The sequence below is a fragment of the Prinia subflava genome, chromosome 18 (genome assembly GCF_021018805.1).
Source record: "Prinia subflava isolate CZ2003 ecotype Zambia chromosome 18, Cam_Psub_1.2, whole genome shotgun sequence".
Classification (NCBI taxonomy): Eukaryota; Metazoa; Chordata; class Aves; order Passeriformes; family Cisticolidae; genus Prinia; species Prinia subflava.
In genome coordinates this window covers 2,810,332-2,833,183 of record NC_086264.1, presented here as the reverse complement: position 1 = coordinate 2,833,183, position 22,852 = coordinate 2,810,332, and the positions used below count along the sequence as shown (strand labels likewise).

Sequence of the window (22,852 nt, the reverse complement as noted above, 5' to 3'; positions counted from 1 at the left end):
TGGGGTTTGGACCTCATCCTCACTTGAGTGCCAACTGCTCATCCAAAAGACTTCATAGTGATCATTCCCTGGGGTAATGAGACAAAATCTCTGCTGAGGAAGGTCACTGGCATTGGTCCTGGTGCATGCATCAAATCCTAATTCAATAATAGTCGCTCAAACCTAATGCAGACCTGAGAGCCAGAAACATAAACAGACAGATTTCAAACTAAATGGCCTTCTTGCCTTCGCTGGCTGCAATGGGAAGGGGAAAAACAAAACCAACCAGAAAAAAAGAGAAAAACCAAAACACAAAAAACCACAAAAACACCCCAAAAAGCACAAACCCACAACCCAGTGGAAGCTTACTGAAGATAAAGAAATATTTCCTGAGAGAAGAGGAGAGAGGAGAGTGAAATGCAAAACCAAATTATAAAATAACTTGAGACTGAACTAAAAAAAGAATTTCATCACTTCTACTAATTTAAGCTCCAGTCAGAAGAGTCAGTCACAACCCAGAGCAGCATGGACCCAAGTAGCCATTCTGTCTCCCCAAGAGTGCCATGTGCTCAGCAAAGTACCAACTGCACCGGCACAAGCCGCAGAGCCAGAAGGATACAGGTCCCTCACAAGTGACACCCACGAGGATCACTAAGCAGAAACATAACTGCAAATGACAATACCCTTCCGCATGGCCACAGGTCCTGCGCCGGGAGAGCATCTGCTGCCTTCTGGGGGTGTGATCAGACTGTTGAGACAACCATATGCATGGTCTCTGGCTATCACTAACCAGACTTACACCCAGATGCAGGAAAACTTCTGCCCCTCCAAGGTTCACGTGGTATCAGAGGGGCAGGTTGGTACGAAACTGCTGTTCCAGCGCACCAACAGCTACTGGGATATAACCAGTCTGGGGAACCTCACTGCCACCAGCCCACAGAGACCTCACCCACACAGCCACACACTGGACCAGTGCCTGCAGAGAACGCAAAGGGGGATATTGTACACTTCTAGGGAACAGGTAATGGGAGCATAGAGCAAAGCATCACCTTCAGGTGCCCCTGGCCCCTCCATGAGCGCAGCCTGTGAGAGCAACGTGTCATGGTGACCTGCCTGACACCTCGCCTTGGGCGCGTGATGCCAGGGAGGAGCAGGCCGAGCCCGTGATCTTTACACTCAGCCCCGCAGACCAATTAGTCATTAATAGGAGTCTGGCCCAGAGAGGCAGGGGCATATGATCGCGTTCTCACGGCATTAGTCAGCGGACACAGCGATACGGGTTCCTTCACTAGGACACCAGCTCTAACGGGAGGAACATGATGCAGCATAAAAGCAGAGTGGTATGAGCAGACAATGCATGATCCTGCATAAAGGCAATCCACTTAGCAATTCTCAACTCACTTCACCAGCAAAATGTGTTTGCTTCTGGACTGACATTTTGCTCCATGGGAGAGGTTCTTAATTTGGTTCTCAGTGCCCTAAAGCTGGGTTTACCATGTCTGCCAACCACAGCCAAGAGCACAGAACCCAACTGCTGAGCAGGCAACTCCCAAGTTTTAACAAGGCTGTCCTCTATGTGACATCCATTTAAGGGAAGCTCAAAATAGACTTATCCGTATCAGCCTAAAACAAGACTGTGAAGAAAACAGCAACACAAGAGCTGAAAAGTAATTTCTTGGCAGAAAGTACTCACAGCTACTTCTTTGGAAGACCTCCTTCCTTGTGACCTATCAATGTTGTCTGGAAGAACAACTTGTGGGACAGCACTGGTAGGAACACAGTACTGCTGATAAGCAGCGCTGTTGTAGGATGTCCTGTGTCCTCTGAAGTAACCTAAACACCAGTATTGTGACTACTGAGCTTGGACCAAAGACCAAGCAGACTTCTGCAAGAGAAGAGAAAATGAGATTTTAGCATCAGTCTTTCTTTCAGTGTCTGGAAAACTTCATCTGCTCCAGGAATGGACTACAAAAAAAATCCTTCTCTGGAGAGTGAAAACCTAAAAAATAGCATTTGCTACTCAGCCTCCTCCACTGCCATTTACACAAGTTTGTCACTGGAATGAACTCCTCTCCCTGCATGGCAGTTGGCTCCTTCTGGCTCCAGATCATTAGTCCATAAACATAAATCTTCCAGGCATTCCTCAAATGTTCTCTTCAGATTTCCCATGTGCCTGTACAACTCAGCCCTTTACCCATTAGGGTTTCAAGCCATAGTGTTTTAACATTATCAAGCACTATAAAAAGTATTTTATAGGTCCCATATTCTCTTTTCTCTTCTTCAGAACTCTGTATAAAGCAAGAGTTACTACTTCTGTTTTAGAAACTATAAACTCAAAGGTATACTCAAGAACCACAGCAGATATAACATTCTGTGCCACTGTGTCTGGGGTACAGCTAATTTTCTTCTCAATATCTAGTATGGAGCTATGGCTTGGATTTGTGCTGGAAACACACAATTCACAAATGGGAATTCATGAATGTTGTAGTTCCTGCTGTGGGAGTGAACAAGCAGTGGTGCAGTGCTTGGTTGCCAGCTGGGGTTAAATCAGGACAGTCCTTTTTGGCATCCAGTGCAGGGCACAAAGACTTCAAAATAACGGCAGATTTGATTGGAATGTGCTAGGTGGAATTTACAGCTGTCATAGCTGTATGGATACTAATCAGCAGGCTCCTGTCTTGCCATGGGCACGCCTGCCTGGCTGCAAGTGGTTCCTAGAGCTCATAAGGGGCAGCTTTTGCTTTTGGTGCTCACCATGGTGCTTATCAGGCCGCTCCGCTGGGCCTGGGAATGCTCTGATAACAGCAACGACAACGTGCCCAGGCTGGCGGGGGCCAGTGCAGGGCTACCGCGCTGCTGTCCTGGGGAGGCTGCAACTCCAGTGGGAGCTTCAGCCGATGGCTGTGACCTGGGGATGACACCCCAAAGGACAACTCCAGGCTGGACAAGGTACTTCTCAAAGCAGCTGACCAGGCCCATGCTGCAACAGGTACACCTTGAAGCATCAGTGGCCATGTGTGAGGACATGCTGGAGAACCTCACAGCTTGGGTCCATCATCCACCATCTGCTTCCATCCTCTTTTCCACCTGCATCTGCATAAAACACTGGAGGCAGCCATTCTTTCAGGATGCTGAAGCCTCGGGAAAACTGCTTTCTGTAACAGGCCTGAAATGGTTTGCTTTGGTATTGGATATTCATAAAAGCACAATAGGATAAAGCAGCTTTTACATTCCTTTTTTAAGCTGTCAGGGCCACCTGGCTGAACCCAGACAACGTCATTATTCACACATTTCTTGGAGACACCTGTTAACAAAGAACGACTTTATGCCCAGCACCTAATTGCAACACGGCTGTTTAAAGGTAAACGGGAAATGGGCTACAGTAATATTAAACCTCACTTATCTGGATTCGTTATCTTGCATTTTTTTATTGCTAAGCAGAATGACTGGTCTGGGAACAGAGCCAGAAAAGTTGGGCTGATACCACAGTTCAAGACTTCACAGATATTTCTGAGAATTACAAGTTAAGGGTCACATCCAGAACTGAACTGACCTCTCCACAAACACCCACAGGTACCTTCACTGAGTTATTAGTCAAGCCTTTCCATGAAAACAGAGCTGTTGGCAACCCAAGGCATGACTTAATGAACCAGGAATACTTAATGCAAAGGTGTCCTATTCATCACTTAGAATTAAAAAGGCAGAAGCAGGTTTGTTCAAGAAGCATGGCTCCATTCGCAGGAAATTTCTTACAGAAACTTTTAGAATTCATGGGAATCTCTACACTCCCACATTTCTGAAGATTCAGGGGACATCCAGGTTACTTGCTGGGAGAGACATTTTGAACATGATGAGCTTCAGTTGTTTTTTCAGTGCTTTTTAACAAATTAATTTTGCATAGCTAAAAAGTTCAGTGAACTGGGCTCTTTTAGCTTGATCTTTAATTCGAGTAATTATTTTAAAAGCTGGAGACACGATCTCCCTTTACTCAGTCTCTGGAGAGGATTCTGACACTGGAACACACAGTCAGGGTTTTTTCACAGGGTTGTTTTGCAGCATATTCCCTTTCAACAAAATTTATACACTGTATTCCTGGCAAAGGGAAGAGGTCCGTGATCCAAGCAAAACTTTGGAAATATGGAGGTCTTCCTTTTGCAGCAATTCCTGCCATTTCACTGATTTGTTCACAGGTCCGGAGTGTCCATCTCAGGTTAAATTACAGTACAAGGATGGCAGTCACATGCCTCCTGCTTCAAGTTAAACTTCAAATAGGAGAAAGCCATGAAGCTGAGCAGTCAGAGCATCCTGGCTGGAGCTCCATGCCCACAATAGCCAAGCAAGGGCGCCTGGGCTTGCCTTGCCGACAAAGCAGGGGCCTAAGCCCGTGCTCGAGCCCAGGCTTGCTTGCATTCCTTCCATGCTAGCAGGCTCTCAGGCTGAACTTCAGAGCACTGCCAAGGTGGCAACACAGAACCCAGCAGACCCAAAGATCAGCAAGGTGCCACGTACAAGCCAGAACCCTCCAGAGTGGCATGGCTAGAATTGCACATCTGCCTCATCAGGCACAGTGCAAAACCTCTTCCCCAGGCACGGGAAAGCCCAACAGACACAGAAGGCCTTCTCCAAGATTGTATGACACAGGAGCTGTACATCATGGGAGACAGCCTGCCTTTGCTCCTAAAGTCCAATGCCAGTATAGAAATTGATCCCTCACCATTGATTAAAGGGGACAAACATACTCTTTTATTCCGAGTGAGAAGCATTCACAGAGTTATAGGGAATCATTGCATATATCACGTTCCAGTAAAAGCAATTCTTGCTCTTAGGCAACAATAATCTCCTTTGCATGCACATTCCAGTGATGTGCCAATAACACGACAGAGACACAAACCCACTCTGAAACAGAGCATTTCAATATCTATTCAAGGTATTTTTTCCAAAAATTCACCATCATCATCCAACAGGCGAACTGGGACTGAAATGACAAGCTAGGCAGGTGGACAAATGATGGCTGTAAATTCGTTCTAACTCTACTCTAAATCAATATTCTATTCTACAGCCTCTCTCTAACACCACCCTTCAAGTGCCTATCAAAGATGCACTCAAGACTTTGCACTGGTCTTTCACTGATTTCCAACCCCACCCTGCAAGCAGATCATGGCTGCAATCCAGACTTTGTCCCTGTACCCCTCTGGCCCCACTTGATGAATTTTCCCCACACACTGTTGTATCTCAGCACACATTTCTTCCGTTCATGCTGGTGGAACTACTCACTCAAGTGTTTTGTGGGACTAAGGCAACAGCTCCACACTTTCAGCCTTTCTCACTGCACTGATGCACTCCATCATCAGCACTACAAACACATCTGGCACTGCTTCCATGGAACACCACACTGACACTTCTACTGGGACAATACTGCTCAAACCCTCTTATTGCTCACCTAAGAGATCATGAGATGTCAAACAATGGATGTGGAACATGCCCATGGCATCACACGCTGGCTTGCTGTGCCATCGAGGCTCTGGAACAGAGCTTTTCTGGGGACACAAGGGAACAAAGCCCCATCTATTTTCCCCTGGGGATGATTGTTCCTGCCCAGAAGGACACACAGGCAAGCTCTGTTGAGCAGGGCTGCTGGTCTTGAGCCGTGCTCTGTGCCTGCTGAATGCACAAAGTGTCAGCGAGGGAAGTGAGCTCAGACTAGACAAATTTAACAAGAATCAGGTAACATCTGCTTCCAGATGACCACATTTGCCAACTCTGAGACCTCAGCAAAATGTGCAGGTCCAACTCCTGTGTACAAGTAATATACTTCAATTCCAATGCAACAGACAGGTTCGACGTGCTCAAATGCCGCTTTTCCTTGAGCTACTGAGCAACTATTTCCCAGCTTCATTCTAAACAATCTCATATTTAGCAGCCTTGATGAAAAGACCTTTATGCTTACGTCGACAATGCATCTGAAGTGTTATATAGCCACTGGTATAATAAAAGCAGTTAACTTTTGCAACGTTCTGTTCAAAGTTAAGAGCTGAAATTAGTTCAGTAAACTTTCAAGACGTGATTAAAATGAAGTAAAAACTTATTAAAAAAACTTAAGAGGAAAATACCATAATCTTCAAGTTGAACACACCATTGAAAAGGGACAAGTTCTGTTTCTGCGCCTACTGTAGAAAATTGAGAAAACTGAAAAATTTTAGTAAAGATATGTAGTTGGCATGCAAGAATTCAGCTGTCACCTTTGACGTCAGACTACACATCTGCATAGTCATCAAAATCAAAGCGTTTGCATGTTTTGCTCAGGAAAATAGCAGAAAAAGACAGAACACACCACAGTAGTAACTCCTAAGTGAAAAAAGCCAAAAACTTGTTGCACATGCAAACCCACCAGGACTTCTTGCATAATACCAGCTTGTTGTGGTAACTTTCAAAAGAAAGTAAAATTCCATCTCCCCTGGGCAACAATCGCATCAAATACCAACCTGTTTCATTAAGTTCACAGATGAGCAGCAGTCACCTTGCAGAGGTCAAAAGAAGAGGTACCATAGCTCTGTATTATTTATATATTATATATAAGTGTGTTATTATTAATAATATATTACTAACTATAATTTGAATAAAATTAAATAGCTTTTATAATCATCATTAATAACAGAAGAAGTGATTTGCGTAATCCTCAGACTTAAAAGAAGTCATGGAACAATTCCCACCACCAAGTTCTTCAGCTCACTTTGGGATGTCAGAAGTATGGATCAATATTTATGGAAGGACAATTAAGTCTTATTTCAAGACAGAATTAATACAGACTATTTAGTAAGTATTTATTATATGCTAGCAGAAGAGAAATATGATCCTGTTCTGCTATAAAGGTAGTTATATAATAGAGCTAGGATTTGAAACACTTGGAGAAGTCTCTTCCCCCACTAGAAGGATTTCCTTAGGAGTAGAAAATATATAGGTCAGCCATATTCTCTCTCTCCATATGTATTTCTATATATATAAATAATAAATCTATTTTAAATCCCCATTCAGTCTCTGTTTTACTTTGGCAGCAGAATGAACTTTCCTAAGTGCACATGTTTCTGGAATTCAGAAGCTGAAAGCTCATTTGCGCTGCAGATTCAAAGGATTCTGATATTGGTGACACGGAATCAGATCTTCCGATTTTTCTGGTCAGAAAATCAGATAAAACCAGGACCATTTGCAACCTCCTCTGCTGTGCTCAGAAGGCTCAGCCATATTCAAACAGTGTGGATCTACATGCCTATTGAACTTGGACAGAAATCCACTGTTCCAAATCAAACTGAACACCAAGAACTGAATGTAGTTTTCTCTGATTTTCAAATTTCTCGTAAATCTCCATGCAACTTCACCACACTGCCAGTCCCAGTGGCAAGTTCAAATATGTTCCTTATGTGATACGTTCCTTGCAATTGTGGGACAGTAATTCAAAGACATTTTTATCTCTTCAGTTAATGTAATTAAGCCATTGAAAAATAAGAGCTCTGCAGCTTTTTACTTATGCTACACACTGTTTTATCACCCAATTATGGGCCCAGTTATTGTCTTTGACACTGGCCAACAGCAATAAAAAGCATTCCTGCCACAAACTGCACACAATCCTGAGCAAACTCAGGAGAAACGAGATGCTACAGTGACTCAAAGTTCAAGGGCAGGGGGTAGAAGCCTTGCTTTGAGTGTTTGTGGGAATTCACTGCAACCTTGATCATTTTATAGACGTATTTTCATTTCGAGCCATACAGCGAAGAGCTTTCTTAACAGAGTTAAGAGAAAGACCTCTGCCTCCCCATCCAAGTGCTTATGTTTTGAGGGAGCACAAAAGAGGAGCTTTGCTTCCACCAGATGCAGCACAATGACACAGAGACGCGTTCCTTTATCAATATTAACCATAAACTGCTATTACTGGGTTTTCAAAGAGCACTCCCCCCCTTTTGAGCCTTCTAAGTGCATTTGAAGCCGGAAGCAGCTAATTGACTTGGAACGAGGAGTTATCAGAACCCTTTTAATTTGCTCAAAGCAAGAGTTCAAATTCTAAACCTAATGCACACAGAAGATATGTGCGAGGAGGGCCGCTGGAGCGTGACAAGGATGCTCTCACAGTGGGGCCACGAAGGCATCTCACCAACACCGAGGGACTGAGCGGTGCCGCAGCGCTGCGAACGCCGCGAACGCTGTTTGCAACAAGGCACCTTCAAAGTCCTCTGCTTCTCCCAGCCCACAGGGAGGAACTGGAGTGCGGACCAGTAAAAGCCATGCTATTTTGACACGAGCGTGTATAACAACATCACGGCACAAAATCCAAAAAATTAAATTAAAGAAGAGAAATTGGTTTACTAGCAAATCTGCACTAACAGATGGCATGGACGCACACAGGAGCATCACTTGCTGTACCCACACAGCCTGTTTTTGGGCACCCACCTCCCACAACAGCACACTTCCCTTAATACTGCCTTTCTCAAAGCAACACTTTTGCCTTTATGACTGCATCTTTCTGGCAAGGCATCACCTCTGACTGCAAATAGCTGTTTGCACACTTACTGGCAGAAAAATAAGGACAGTTTTTTTCTTTAGCCTCTCCCACAGCAATCTTCCTTCATAACCTTGGCCAAAGCACCTTTCAGCTTCTTATTGATTACAGCTGTCCAGGGTGGCAGCATTAGAAAACGTTCAGCTGGAGACACACTTGGCTCCTCCACCCTCTCTGATAAGCAGATAGATCCGAAAACAAAAGGAGTTATGGATTTTTTTCCTTCTCAGGGGGATGTTTTTCTTTGAACTGCACTTTGTGCATAAACTCAACCTTTTCTTATCAGCTTAAGACATAGGTAACCAAAGCATTTACCCTAAACCCACTGTGTTTTAAAAGCTCCTCTTCAAAAACCTCCTGCAAGTGATACCACAAGACAGCACCAGTATATGAGGCTGTTTTCCACCTGCAGAGAAGTTTCAAGATTGAAAATTGTAACATGGAAGTTTAAGGGAAAAACCTGCACAGTTCTGAGCTGCAGAAAATCCTGCCGGACCTTGCTGGGAGCAGACCGGATAAGTGCAGGGTGTTACCTTGCCAGGAATGCCCTGAACACACAAATGAAAGCCTCATCCCTCCTCCCCATAGCTGGAAAAATAAAATAAAATTAAAATTAAATTAAATTTAAAATTCCATAATTCCTCCTCACCCCACCACCACACCTTGCTCCCCACTCATCTGAGGTCACCAGTCTACAGTTGCCAGTCCCTTGAAATCTTGGGAATGCAGCTCCCCTGAAGTCCAGCCACTGCTTTGAAAAATGTGAAATTCACATTCAGTAGGAGCAAAGGATAAATTACAAGCACATGCTCCTGGGTTTTTTGGAACTTGAAAGTCTATGTTTCCCTCCTAGGAAGCTGAAGAAGCATCCCTGCAGATTGCACTAGTATTTACCATTCCAATCCCCCTGACCCTCACCAGCAGGTGAAATTGATGGGAGCTAAAAATCACCAGCTGAAACCAGGCTTTCCAAAATTAACTCTTCCACCATCTAATCCAGGAGTTACCAGAAAAAGTCTTTGAGCATGAAATGGCAGTTCTGAAAAGGAAGGGCATGGACTAGGAGAGATCAGCCTCGTGTAAGTGCTCTGAGCAAGCAGAGATGCAAACAGTCCCGTTTAATCATCTGGCACAGGACAGGAAATTGTGAGAACAAAATGAAGTCTCTCATTCAATAGTTGCTGGAGTTTGGGAGCCTGAAGGTTGTTTTGCTCAAGGGGCCTCTCTACCTTGCTCTTTATACACAATTTCCTACTGATCTCAACCAAAATAAGAACTAGGCGTGTTCCTGCAGCCTACCACACCAGCACTTAGCAGCATATTCTGTCCCACACACAATATATACAACTCTGCACATTTCGTTAAATCCAACAAGGGGGGTTTTGTTTGCTTGCGGGGGTGGTGGTTTCTTGTTTGTTTGTTTGGGTTTTTGGTTTGGTGTTTTGGTTGGGTTGTTTTGGTTTTTTTTTTTAACAGAAAATATGTACATTATAGGAACAACCTGGACAAAGTCCCGAAGCAGCTGGGAGCACACGCACAAAGTCCCGTTCAGATGCACAGTAACTGCACCTCTCTGACACAAAAGAAGCAAGTACCTATATATAGTACATGGAGCGGTTCTCCAACGGAGTTGCTACTGCTCGGATCTGCCCCAGGGCCCGACCTTGCTCCCTACGCACCCAACTTTACTAACAGGAGCAGCTTTGCAGAACGACTTCACGGAGCTCCCGCCACGCACCCCGCTCTCCTAGGGGAACCCGGTGCCTTTTTTGCATGGGAAAAGCTCGTCGTAGGAGCTCCCTGCACATCCGAGTGCCCCTCCTGAAAGCGAGTGCTAAAGGGATGTGCTCTGAACAAAATAAAAATTCATAGTAACTAACGTTGTAAAGAAAAAAGGAACAAGCTTAAAGATGGTTAAATCCTCGTTTCCTCGTGTGCTCTCGCTCTGGATGGCAGCGCTTCACAGGAAGCACAAAAAGGGCAAACAAACAGCGAAGAGCTGATCTTGGATAATAAAACACTCCGTATGACCATATACCAGGTGGAAAACTGGAAACCTGGAAAAGACGAGCCCGCCTAGTCAGCGGCTGCTAACAACTCACTGAAGATGAACTGAAACGGTAAAAAAAAAGTTTACAAACACCATGAAGTGTTTTGAAAGTTGGCTCCAGCAGAGCTGGGCACCGAAAAAGACACAGAGCAGAGAGAAACGTAGCCCGGTGTGTCCACCCCCGCTGCCGCTCACTCACCTCCGGGGCTCGGGCTTGCGGCGCTCCTCCAGCTTGGCGGCGGACGAGGGCTGCGGGGCAGCCGGGGCGGCGGGCGGGCGCTGCGGACGGGCTGCGGGCGGGCTCAGTGGGGCATGGCGGCGGCCCTACACCTGCCCCTCCGTGTCCGTATCCGTGCGGCCAAGCGCCCGCGGCAACCCGAGCGAGCGGCGCGGCTGTGCTGGCAGCGCCGGGCCGGGCCTGCATTTAAAGCCGCCGGCGGGCTCGGCCGTCCCCTCGCCCGCTCCCATCCCGGCCCGTCCCGTCCCATCCCATCCCCGGCCGCCGCTCGGCGTCACGGGGCCCGAGGCGGGGAGCCGGAGGAGGAGTCTGAGGTCAGGGGCAGCGGTTCCCCGCCCCGAGCTCCGAGCCGCGTCGGGGCAGGTGCGGATTTCTACGGCTGGAAGCGGAGGGGCGGCCGCGGGACCCCCTCCCCCCCTGCCGGCTGCGAATGGCCCTGGCCGTGGCCACCCCGTGCGTCAAGGCGGGAGAAGCCATCCCCCACGACCAGGGAGGATGAGTTCCCTGGGCGGACGGCACCGCCGGGATACTGTCGCGGGCTGCCCGCGGCTGCCGGCAGCCTGTCGCACTCCCAGGGCAGGTTCCCTGCCACTGGAAACGCACGACCCAGGGCGCTTCTGGGCCAAAAGCACATAGCACAGGAAAAATTCCGGCCAAACAGAACCCAATCAAACAAAGCCTTAAAACATTAAAAACCCAAGAACAACAAACCCAGGAAAAATACAGAAACCATATTTTAGTCAGTGCATTATAATTTTCCAAGGAAATAGTATCTTACGTGTTGCTTCTCCTTAGCTTCAAGCATGGCAAGGCTCACCTTGCTTGCCAGCCTAGTCCTACTTCCTCCTCTATCTCCTACACACACTTCTATGGACACTAATTGCCCTTCCAAAGGTTCCCTCCGGACTGCTGTTGGACAAAGGAAGCACAATGGCAATATCCCACGTCTTGTTCAGTCAGCTGCAGCTCCTGCACTCAGTTTGACTGTCCAGGACAAAGTGACGAGATCCATAAAATATTCTTAAACCACAGAGCTCTGCAAACGGGCTCACAAGGAGCATGGCAGAACAGCAATCCACCATGGGAAGTACACGAACTCTCAGGGGAACAAAGGAGGTTATTGTAGCTCCATAGGGGGAAAACTCCCCTTCTTCAGCAAGGTTGATGATTATTACCATACAGCCACTGCCCCTTCAGCTGCTCCTCAGCTACCAAGCTCCACCTTTGTCACCCATCCAAACTCTGTACTAGGGAATAATATGCAATCCATTGGCCAGGCAAAAAAAGCAGCAGCAACAGAAACCACAGCACTTGCAAAGCAGAGCGAGAGCGCTGCCAAATTCCTCCTCTCCCTTCTGCTGCTGCCACCCCTGTGCTGTCCCCAGACACTGAGAACAGACAATTGGCTTTAAGTCACTGTCCTCTCATGCCATTTAATGTTTTCCTGGAAGATCTCAGGGCCAGAGTCTGCACATGAATGGGTCAGCTCCTCTGTTCCCTTTAATAAATCCATTTTTTTAAGAACCTGTTTTTCCACAGCCAGTGAGTTTCCAATGGGCACAGTGGTGACTCCCATCACTTACAACTATATTTCATTTCAGTTAATGACAGTCTCTCTGTTAACAAAAGCAGGGCACCGCATCAGTTGACAAGCTTTGTGTACTCAAATCCTAACCCAAATAACTGTACATCTTCCCTCTTCCAAAGGCTCCAAAGCAAGGACTGCTCTCTAATGATGTGCCAGTTAGTCTGTACCTTCACTTCACTTCATTTTTAAATAAACTAGGAAGCTGCCAAAGAAAAGACACATTAGCTACTTGAGAAAATTACTGGAGTTTTTGCCACTTAGATAACTCATGGGGGTTTGGGGATCCCTCCAAGCATTGTGATCCCTCAATGAAACCACCTCATGGATGCTTCTTAGCCGCCAGCTCTTAGCTCTCTGTTTCAGAAACAAACCTAAATAACTGTACCAATTCCAGTTCCTCACAAGTCACTGTAACTTCAAATACTGTCATTTTAAACTTGTGCACTTGAATTTTCTGGCTAAAAAAATGTTTTGTCATCAGGATGCATGATTCCAAGTCAGTCTTTAAATATAACATTGCTGCATTTAATCATCTAAAACGCTACCAAAGCCATTTCCAGTAGTCTTTAAATCAAGAGCCAGAGCAGTTGTTTCGACCAAGTTTAAAAATTAGTACATTCTCTGTGCAGAGAAATACCCAAGTAAAGTGCACTAATAATCCTGTCTATCATCGTGACTGACAAAATAAAACCCACTGGCTAGAGATGACTTGTCTGACACATGTATCTATGTACTTTCTGGCACTGCTTACACACCTCAGCTCGCATGTTCTCTTTCCAAACCTCTCCAGTCATTTCCAGGATTTTTCTCTGCTTGATTTAATAAGCAGAGAGGAGCTCGTCACTCAGCACAACAGCCCACAAGCTTTTCTCTCACTGCACAGGCCACAGAGAAGCAGTTAGATTTGGGGAGGCTTTGGCTGGCAGTTTGAACCTGCCTTTCAAGCCTGCTGGCTTCAGCCCTGCTCACAAAGCCTTGGTGAGGAAAAGCTGTGCCGACGGCCTTCGCCAACATCCTAGCCAAGGCAATGCCTCAACGGGGCACAGGGCAGGACACCACCTTCACCAAAATTCCTGCTGCTGTACGAGAATTACTGATCTGCCTTCTCATCCAGCGCACACGCATTTTCCTCTCTCAGCTAACTCAGGAACTCGTTTTCCAGAGAGGTTGCACAAGGTATCACTGTCAATGACAGTGTCTGACATGTGTATGGATAATGAGAACAGGCAAAGTTCTGATGGTAAAGATTAGAGAACACATATATGCGCATGCTCGGTGGAACTCGTAGGGTAAAACATTCCCTGTGGGCAGGTTATTCCATAAATATATCTTGCAGCATTTCTGGTGGATTCCTCAGAAGCTGCTAATGCTGACCACAGCATTGTCAGTCAGAGGCAATGCTGAATGAGATGGAAACTGGCAGCTCCTGGACTTCCAGGGGTTTGTGCAGACTACCCAGTGATAAAATATTTGTGTTGGATTAAGTCAGAAGTAATTCAACCTAAGTCAGGAAGCTTGAGAGGATAAAAAGATTTCAACTGAAGGATCTAGATACAGAGAGACCACTGCTGTACCAGCTGCTGTACTTATCACAGAGGCTTTCAATATCTTTTCCTTGGCTGACAAACGTCAGTGCCAAGTCATCGTGACAAAAGCGGCTCACCCTGCACACACCTGTGCACGCAGCGAATCCTTTTTACACCAAGAAAATCCCTCACACACATTTTCAGAACTCAATCCTTGATCACAGCCATTCATTGTGACCTTGAGGTTTCAGGGGGTTTTTGGTCCGTTTTACACAGACACGGGTACTGCAGCTGTTTTAGCTGCTGAACTCAACAAATTCCTGCACTGCATTCCTTAGTATTACAGCTGAATTATTACAATAGCACTGATTTCCAAGGGAACCACAAAAAACAACTCTGTAGCTCTTGTATTTGTATTCAAGTCACCAAGAATCAGGACTTGTCTGTCCTTTCCATCCACTTCCCAAGAAATCTAGACAGAACATGGCATCTCAGCAAGCACTCCCTGAGACCTGATTAGTAAAGGTCTAACGTGAGCAAACCCATTGCTTTTGGAAACTTTTCTAACAGTGCTGCTTCAGTTAGCAGTGAAAACAACATGCAATGGGGTGCTGGCTCTGTAAGAGTACCTGATCAGCCCTGCCTGCCCACTCCCTGTGAAACCACTGCAGGGCCCTTGGAAGAAAAACTGCGAAATTCCCACTGACTTCTCTGCCCTTTCTCACTTGTTTAAAAGAGGCAGAAACGGGAGGCGCTGAAAAACATGTAGCTGAGGTAAGACACAGCAGAACACTGGAGGGTTAAGGGGGTTTTTGTGAAGTGCTTGATGTGCTTCTCATGAATAATGCACCACTTCTGCTTGAGAGCAATGAGCCATCCTGGAGCACTTGGAGAGCCACTCAGGTCACAGCAGTTCCTACATTCAGGGCACAAGAGTCATGGGGATTTCATCAGCTGGGGCTATTGCTTCTGGTACCTTCCCATACTCCTGCTAGCTACTGAAAGCACGGCATGTTTGCCTCAAGAGCTTAGAAATCACAAGTTGTGTTCCGCTCCTCTGGGAAGCAACACAGGTTTGGGCTTTGCAGAGACCTGTGAGCAACCTTTGCCAGTCTCCTACTAACTTCCAGGACCACATTCTCTAAACAGCTTACACCTCCTTGCAAAAACACCCCATATCTTTCCAGCAAGAGCAACTCCTCCAAGAGCACACCAAACTGCCACACCTTGTGCATCCCTCTCTGCCAGGAGCCCCAGAGCTGCTGGGGCCAGGAAAGCGCAGGCTGGGAGCTGGCAGTGCTACTCGAGGGCCCTCTGCTGGGAAGCACCCCTGCTTCCCACCCCCCCAGTGCCCCCAGATCCGCAGCCAGCCCCAGGAGCAGCCCCTCTAGGGGGTGAGCTGCCCGTGTCCCCTTGGAAGTGAGCATAGGGGCAGCTCAATGCCCCAGCGAGAAAGCAGATTTCATATGCCTCAAGTTGTGCTCTGTGCTACAGGGAACAGGGCCAAACCAGCCTTTGGTCAGAGCCAAAAACGCAGGGCTTTGTTAAAACAAAGAAAGTGTGTTTGTTCCTACACCCACAATACCCACCGGAACGTGGGATGCCGAAACACACGCTTCCGCCACCTCCAACTGTTGGGACACTGGGACAAGAAATACTTCCCCACTCTGGAAGGGCTAAGGAAGCAGCCCAGCTGACTGAAGCACTTCTGTGCTCTCAAACACGTCACCTGCTCTCTGCTTCAGAGTGAGTTCAGACAGAAAGCAGGTCTGAAGGGACACAGATCTTTTCACTTCTCAGAGCAGGAGGGAAACCCAAGGCTGAAGTCAAGCCCATTGAGCACAAGGCTCATTGCATCCACATAAAAATGGGGTACAGACCTGATAGGGTAGGCTGCAAATGGGATGAACAGTATTTACATCAGGAGGATTTCTTCTTTTCCCAGTTTGTCCTCAGCTGTCATTTTGATGAGTTTCTTTCTCTTCCTCATTCCACAGCTATTGGCATCCCCGGGCCAAAAATAAAAAAGCCACCAAGAAAGCTCAGAGGGATGGGCCAACAAGGCCTTCAGCCCTTTCGTAGAGCACCTGTACTGTGATCCAGATGGGTTCTTCTGAGCACTGAATCCTTACAGAGCAACAACCACTGTCTTTATCAAGATCTTCCTCACTCCCTGAGCATCAGCTCAGGAAGGCTTCTAATATTTTTTTCACTGGCTGGAAGGATGAGGAGGAATCTCACCCACTCTCAGTGGAAGGCCAAGTCCAACAACATGACTAGCTAGCAGGGACAAAAATTACAACTTACTTGGATTTCTACTGTCAAAATCAGCAGCCCCCAGCCAGCCTTTTTACCCTTTTCCCACATGCAGATGGTGACAGGCATCAGGATTAGAAATGCTTTCCCCGACGTACACTGCTTCCTGCCTGCTTCTCTAAAAATGAATCCTTGCCTCTACAACACAGAGCATCTGGTCTTGAGCATCCAATACCCTGAAGGAAAGAGTAACTTGAATGTCAGGTCACTGTGATCCTCTTAATTCAAGACTACATCTTTTCCTAGATGTAGATGCTAGAAAATGCCATCTGGGACACCTCCACAGGGTTTTGGATATGCCAAATCCCAGCTGCAGGAAATCTGAAATACATCATCAGAAACATAGATAAATCACCCATTTCTCTTCCTCATCCAATCATATACACACCTGAACAGCCCTCCAAGATGATGTACTACAATGGATACTTGAGAAAAAAGCTATCAAACTACCACCACAGGAAACTACACAGTAAATCCATGGACATCTATATTGCTCAGCTCCAGACAACCTACCGTTGATGGATTTACAGTGCTATTTAGGTTATTGTTCTTGGAACACTATTTTCCCCTCACTTTGCCAATTTAAACAACAGATACTCAGCTCAATGTTTCTTCTTTTTCCCAGTTCATCTCAGCTCTTTACACTTAACTATTTTCCTGTTGTGATAATACAGGTTCTATTCCCAATGAAAAATATGTTTCCACTGGTTAACTTTTCACGTGTTGCCTGATCTTGCCTCTGCAGGCCCTCTTTTGATATGGAGAAAAAGGCTACCCAGGAGCAGCTGGTACTTATGTTGTATTTTCTCTTCTGTCATTTCATTTCCTCAATTCCTAATAATTTTTAAGGAGGACACAATTTGTCATGCCCCACAACAAAGGTTGGCTTGGTTTGTTGTTTTGGGTTGTGTGTTTTCTCCTTCGCCTAGGGCTTCAGTTTATTATCCCATTGTCTATCCTGGGTCATCAGAAGTCTTTTCTTTTCTTTTCAAACAATTAAACAGCAGCATCATTCACTGCTTTGAATTTTCACATCTCTTGTTCTATCTCTCATCTTCTATATCAACATTTCCTAAACAAAATATTGAAAACCAAACATTGGCAGGTCACATTTAGCCCAAATTTTGTACTCTATAAATAAAGCTTTGAGGACTTAATGGCTTTTAAATTATTTGTTAGGCAACTCCAGCAGAAACAGTTTCGTTTAGAGCAAACAACAGTTCTCTGTGAGCATATGTAACTCCAAAAGGGCTTTGTCACTTTAGAACAGTCTTAAGAGTAAAGCATTCTAGGAAAAAAAAAATAGGAGTGAAAGTGAAACTGGAGAAATGTGTTGTCCAAGCCAAAACAAGGCCAAAAAAAAAAAAAGAAAAAGCCCCCCTGCGAGCTGGCTGCTCTTTCAATGCTCTTTCCAACTCCACAGCCTTCTGCTGCAGCAGCTCCTGCAAGTGCGGGCAGATGAGGAATACCTCCAGCATGTAGCCCCAGATCTTTGGGATTCATCCCAAAGAAAGGGAGAAGCAACCTGAGCTGAAATGTTCCAGAAGCCACAAACTCCACTGGAAAACCTCTGGCTAGATACCTGTAGGTATGAAAACCTTGCCTGTCACACATCCAGCAACCTGGTCTAGCGGAAGGTGTCCTTGCCCACGGCAAGGGGTCAGCAGTAGATGACTTCTAAGGACCCTTCCAACCCAAACCACTCTGCGATTCCATGGTATCGAGAGTTGTTTCCCACATTCAGCAATCACTAAGCTATGTGTTTTATGTGAGGCAGCACCAGGAAGTTAAGATGAGAAACCTGCCTACAAGACCTGTTGCTGAAACCACCTATTTAAATACCTCCCATGGTTACCTCCAGCAGCAGTCCCTAGTGAAGACTAGCCAACAACCCACATCCAAGCTCTTCTCCACAGGAAGGAGGCAATTTTGTGGGCAGGAGTTGAAGGCCAAGGAGTGCCTGGTGCTCTGGAAGCACTGGGAAGGGCAGGCAGTGGAACCTCAGGAGCACTGACCTGCAAGAACAGCCATGAGGACCAAGCTGTCACATAAAAGAGATGAAATGTCCAACTGGCCTCAGCTTCTCCAGCCTCCCAGCAAGCAAAATAAATCCAAGGCATATCAGCTTAAGACTAATAGAAATTAAGGCACTGTATGAAATAAAAATGTGCAGAAACAATATCTTCTGCCTTAAAAACTAATAAACTCAGGCTTCACCTCAACATTTGTGTAGCAACAGGAGATGACTGTCCTGAGACAACATCACACTCTGTGTGCTTTAGGGCTCAGGCATGACAGAGTATTGACAGATATTTGGAACAGCATGTTCTGGTGGAGCATTTTAACAAAATACAAGTGCTGTCAAAGGGCAGGCTTTCATTTTATGCTTGTACAACTCCAGAATAAAATATTGCCTTTGGAGAATCTCACATATCATTTGATTAATACAAACACACGAAGACTATCTCTGTTTCTCAAAGCCTTGAACTTTTGGCAATGTTTTCCTCCATATGCATGGTCCTACCTCAGAGCTCCTATCCATCCTCATGGTACCTACCAGCTCATCCTCTGAGGTCAGAGCATTCTTTTACCAAGCTCTGCAGTGGAGCAGGCAAGAGCTGCTCTCCAGGGCATGATGTCTTCATGTCTTGCATGTGGTGGGAAATGCAGCCTGGGGCACTGACATCCTTTGTTCTCCCCTGCAGCAGAGGCAGTGTAATCCATGTTCAAGCACTAGTGGTATCCCTAGGCCTAACATGTAACTACTCCCATGGATAGGTGCCCTATCCATGATAGGGACAGAGGCAGTGAGGACACCAAGGCAACAGAAGCTGAGGGACACTGTATTCCCATCCTCCAAGACAACGTCTTCTGGCCTTTTCTTTCTCCTTTCCCACCTATCTTACTTTGTGAGGTTAAATTCCGAGATTCCTCACTGAGTTGCTGGGGAGATTCCAAGAGATATTAATTGCCACTTGAAGTGACTTCAAAGGATCTTTTTTCTGTCTCGTATTAATAGCCGGAATGAGGAAATTGGTTTGGATTTCATACTTACATCTGCTCCCCAAGTCTCTGTGCATTTCAAAACCCCATCTTAACCCAAGCCTACTGCTATTAATGGCTCCTACTCCATACAGGCACTCACACCCATCCCTTTCCACTTCCCCACAGATCTACAACCCTGTGTTCCAATTGGCAGCCAGAGGTACCAGAAATAACCACAAGAAAGGCTGCCACGAAACCTCCAGCCAAGTTTTGAAAATCCAGGCACTCGACACAAGCCTCTATGCTTAGAGGGCTTCAGCTGAAAGCAACCTGAACTCAGGCTCAAAAGGTTTGTGTACCAGGGATCAAATATCAAAAAAATGTGAATGCAATTACCTTTTTTCCCCCCGTAAAAACATGCAGGATAACAGTTGTTCTACAAGGCTGTTAGTGCATACTTGTAACAGTCTGCTGCTGCTCCTGCCCCTCCAGTACTAGCTAATGGCTGGTTTTCATTCCTAAGTGGTTCTCTCAGCCCCCCCGCCAAAGTCTATGCTACAGTGATTTTGGAAACTGGGTCAAAATGCAATTACTACATTCCCATGTTTTAGGGTGGGGAAAAAGAAAAAGGCGGAAGAATGGCAAGAAGGAATGGCATTGGCAGCGAGCCAGCACGGTGCTCCCCACCCTCTCACCTGTGCTGCAGCCCCGAGTGCTCCCACAGCCATTCTTGTTTCCCAGCACAGGCACCAGGGAAGTTCCAAGGCAGGATCTGCTGGATGGACCCTGGCCACCCCTGCCCTCACGGCTATGCTGGAAGGTCAGGAGCAGGTGGAAGATGCAGCTGGGGATAGGGAAGAGACCCTGTGCTGGGCAGCAGCCTCTGCAGATGACAAGTAGTCTCTGCTCTGTGATTCTTGGGGAAAGCTGTAGCGTCTAGATCAACTCTCCAAAGCTCCTGGTTCCCCTGCTCCACTGAAAACATTTTCCATGGGAGAAGGAAAATATTTGTGTTTAGACATGCCCTTACTGTCACACTTAGAGCACAATCTATCATACCTTATCAAATTGCACACCTTCAGCATGCAGATGGTTTGTGACGACATGTTTATGAGGCTTTCCAGTACGGAAAAGGAATGACTCGAAGACTTATTTATGCCACGTCTTCCCAACTAGGTCTTTCTGAGAAATACAGAGCCAATTATACACATCCCCTGCCTTCCTCTGTCCCTCACTGTTTCTTGTGCACACATTTGTCACAAACCAATTCCCTCTGCAGCTACTCTCCTTGGCTTTGTTTTCCATGGTCCTCAGAATATCAGCTCCAACTATGCAGCATTTGCTGGCTCTGCTCCCAATGAATAACTGCAGGTTAGAGTTGGGTCATTATGGCTGCAGATTAGTGCTGAAAAACATTCAACACTGTTCTGAGACATACAGAGAGACACACAACCTTTTCTCTTCCTAACACAGAATGTGGTTTATCTTGCTATCCCAGTGCTCCAAGGAGATGTTATACCATTCACCGGAATTATTTAAACAGATCAAAAAGTTTGCTCCACAAGAGCACCTGTCACTGACAACAAGCCACAAGTCTGATGTTATCTGAGAAGTAACTGTATATGCTAGCACAGACTAGACAGATCACACATGGGAAAAAAAAAAAGAATTTTCATGAAATCACTCTGTCTTCATCCACATACCAGCAATTAAGCAAGCAGGAACACACGGCAAAATGACAGGTTTCCAATAGATATCTGAATTCTTTCAGACTTGTTGCAAGGCACAGGATTGTGAAAACCCCAGAGTGGGCTTTCTGAGGACTCACTAGTTCCTAAATTCTCTGGAAAGGTCTCCTGTTGGAATAACAAAACTGGTGCAAAAGATCTTGCACATGAGAAGAGTCTTATACAGGTCATGACTTGCATCAACAAGAAAAACCTGGTGAAATACCAAGTCTGGCACAGAGAGAAAACGCAGAGCTATGGTTTCAGACTGGAGATCATTGTACCCCTCCTGATCAATTCTGCCTCTCAGTGTCCCATCCCAAAGCAGACTGCCCAGACCTACCTCCAGTCCCTCCAAAGATCCAGCTGTCCCATGGGTTCCTTGAGCAGGAGAACCAACGGCTCGCAGCAGCTCGCCTTCCACATTTGCTCCAGTTGAGAGAGGCAGAGCACAGCAAACGCTGTCCCACTTGGACAGACACTCCAACTCCAGGCCTGTATGACATTTACTATAACCCACTTCTTCCCACCCCTCTGCCCCCCCAGTGAAAGGGATCAAAATAGTTTCCCCCTGTGACATTTTGCTTCATTTGCCTGACAGGCTGTGGGAGCGTCTCCATTAAAGCCTCTAAAAGCCAAGCAAGAGCAGCAATGCCTGCCACCATCAGGGTGAGCCCTGAAGTGGGGGACACCCCATGAACACCCAACCTTTCTGCTGCCGGCACAGAGGGGTCCAGGACAAACTGCAATATCCCACTGCTACAATTTGCTCTGCAGATGCCACAGGTGAAAGGCGAGCTCTTTGCCCAGTGACGCTGTAAGTAATACGTGTTGGCGGCTTGTCTGTGGGCCAAACTGCCCATCTTGGGGCTGACCTGAGCACATGACCCTTCAACCCGCTCACCTCAGCCCATCCCTCCCCTCATGTGTTTTTCCTGGAAACATGGTCCCTCCACAAGCCAGCCTCACGTCCTGCTGGGTGCCCTCCCCACACTGCTGCTGTGGGACAGCACCTCAGGGCAGCATGCATGGACATGAGGACATGGCACAACTGTGATCTTGTGTTTCAGCTCCAGGCTGCCAACAAGCAGAAGCAATAATGAGAAGGGAAAGCTGCATCCAACACCAGATGAAGGCCAGATAACACCTGCCACCAAAAAGAAAGAGCTGGCATTGGAAGCCGGGATGTACATTTTCTTGATGTACAGAAGCACTGAAGACACTGGAGACCTGTGGTTCAGCAATGGACTCCACAGTGTTCCTCCTTTATGTCACTTGAGTTACTCTTCATTGCACCTACACTTGCCGTCATCCTGGTTCTGAACCCAAAAGCAAGGGCTTGACTACTCATTCAAAATGCAAGATATGTCTTCACAAAATCCTTATCTCAGACACTAAGATGGGTAACATTTTCTAATTATATTAATTCTCCACAGCCAACTCTCCTGGAGCATAGAGTACACCTTATTTCCAGTTCTACCTAAACCCATCACATTCCTTACTCAGCAGTTACAAGCAAACTGAGCATGTGTCTCCCTTTTCAAGGCAAGCATATGAAATAAAATACCGAACCCAAAAGCCAGTCCCAAGGAAATCCCTTTTCCCTTCCATCTCAGACACTGCAAGTCTCTGTAAAGGAATTAACTCACAGCATGAATCAGCTCAGATGTTTTTGCCTTTCCCTTTGAAGTCTTGCAGCAGGCGTAGCTGTGGTAACGCTGGTGTCGGCTGCAGTGTTTGGCTACTCCTGCGCAGCACTTGCCAGCACCCTGCTTTGCCCCAGAGCCTGCTGAGCTGCACAAAGGCTCACAGCCTCTGCTCCCAAATGCCTAGGATGGAAGTGGACCAGGCACATGGGGAGATGCTCTCACCTGCGATGGACAGGTACAAAGAGG

At 46.4% G+C, this 22,852-nt stretch overlaps 1 protein-coding gene across 3 annotated transcripts in view; it reads right to left on the bottom strand.

Moving 5' to 3' along the window:
* Positions 1-11,077, bottom strand: part of SLC4A4 (solute carrier family 4 member 4) — a 116,821-nt gene extending 105,744 nt beyond the window's left edge. For 2 of the 3 annotated variants that reach the window (XM_063415257.1, XM_063415258.1), the window contains exon 1: positions 10,777-11,076. The gene's annotated coding sequence lies outside the window, so the exon portion shown is untranslated. Of the gene's footprint in view, positions 1-10,776 lie in introns of all 3 variants that reach the window. The other variant, XM_063415259.1, reaches the window with a different exon arrangement.
* Positions 11,078-22,852: the final 11,775 nt, after the last annotated feature.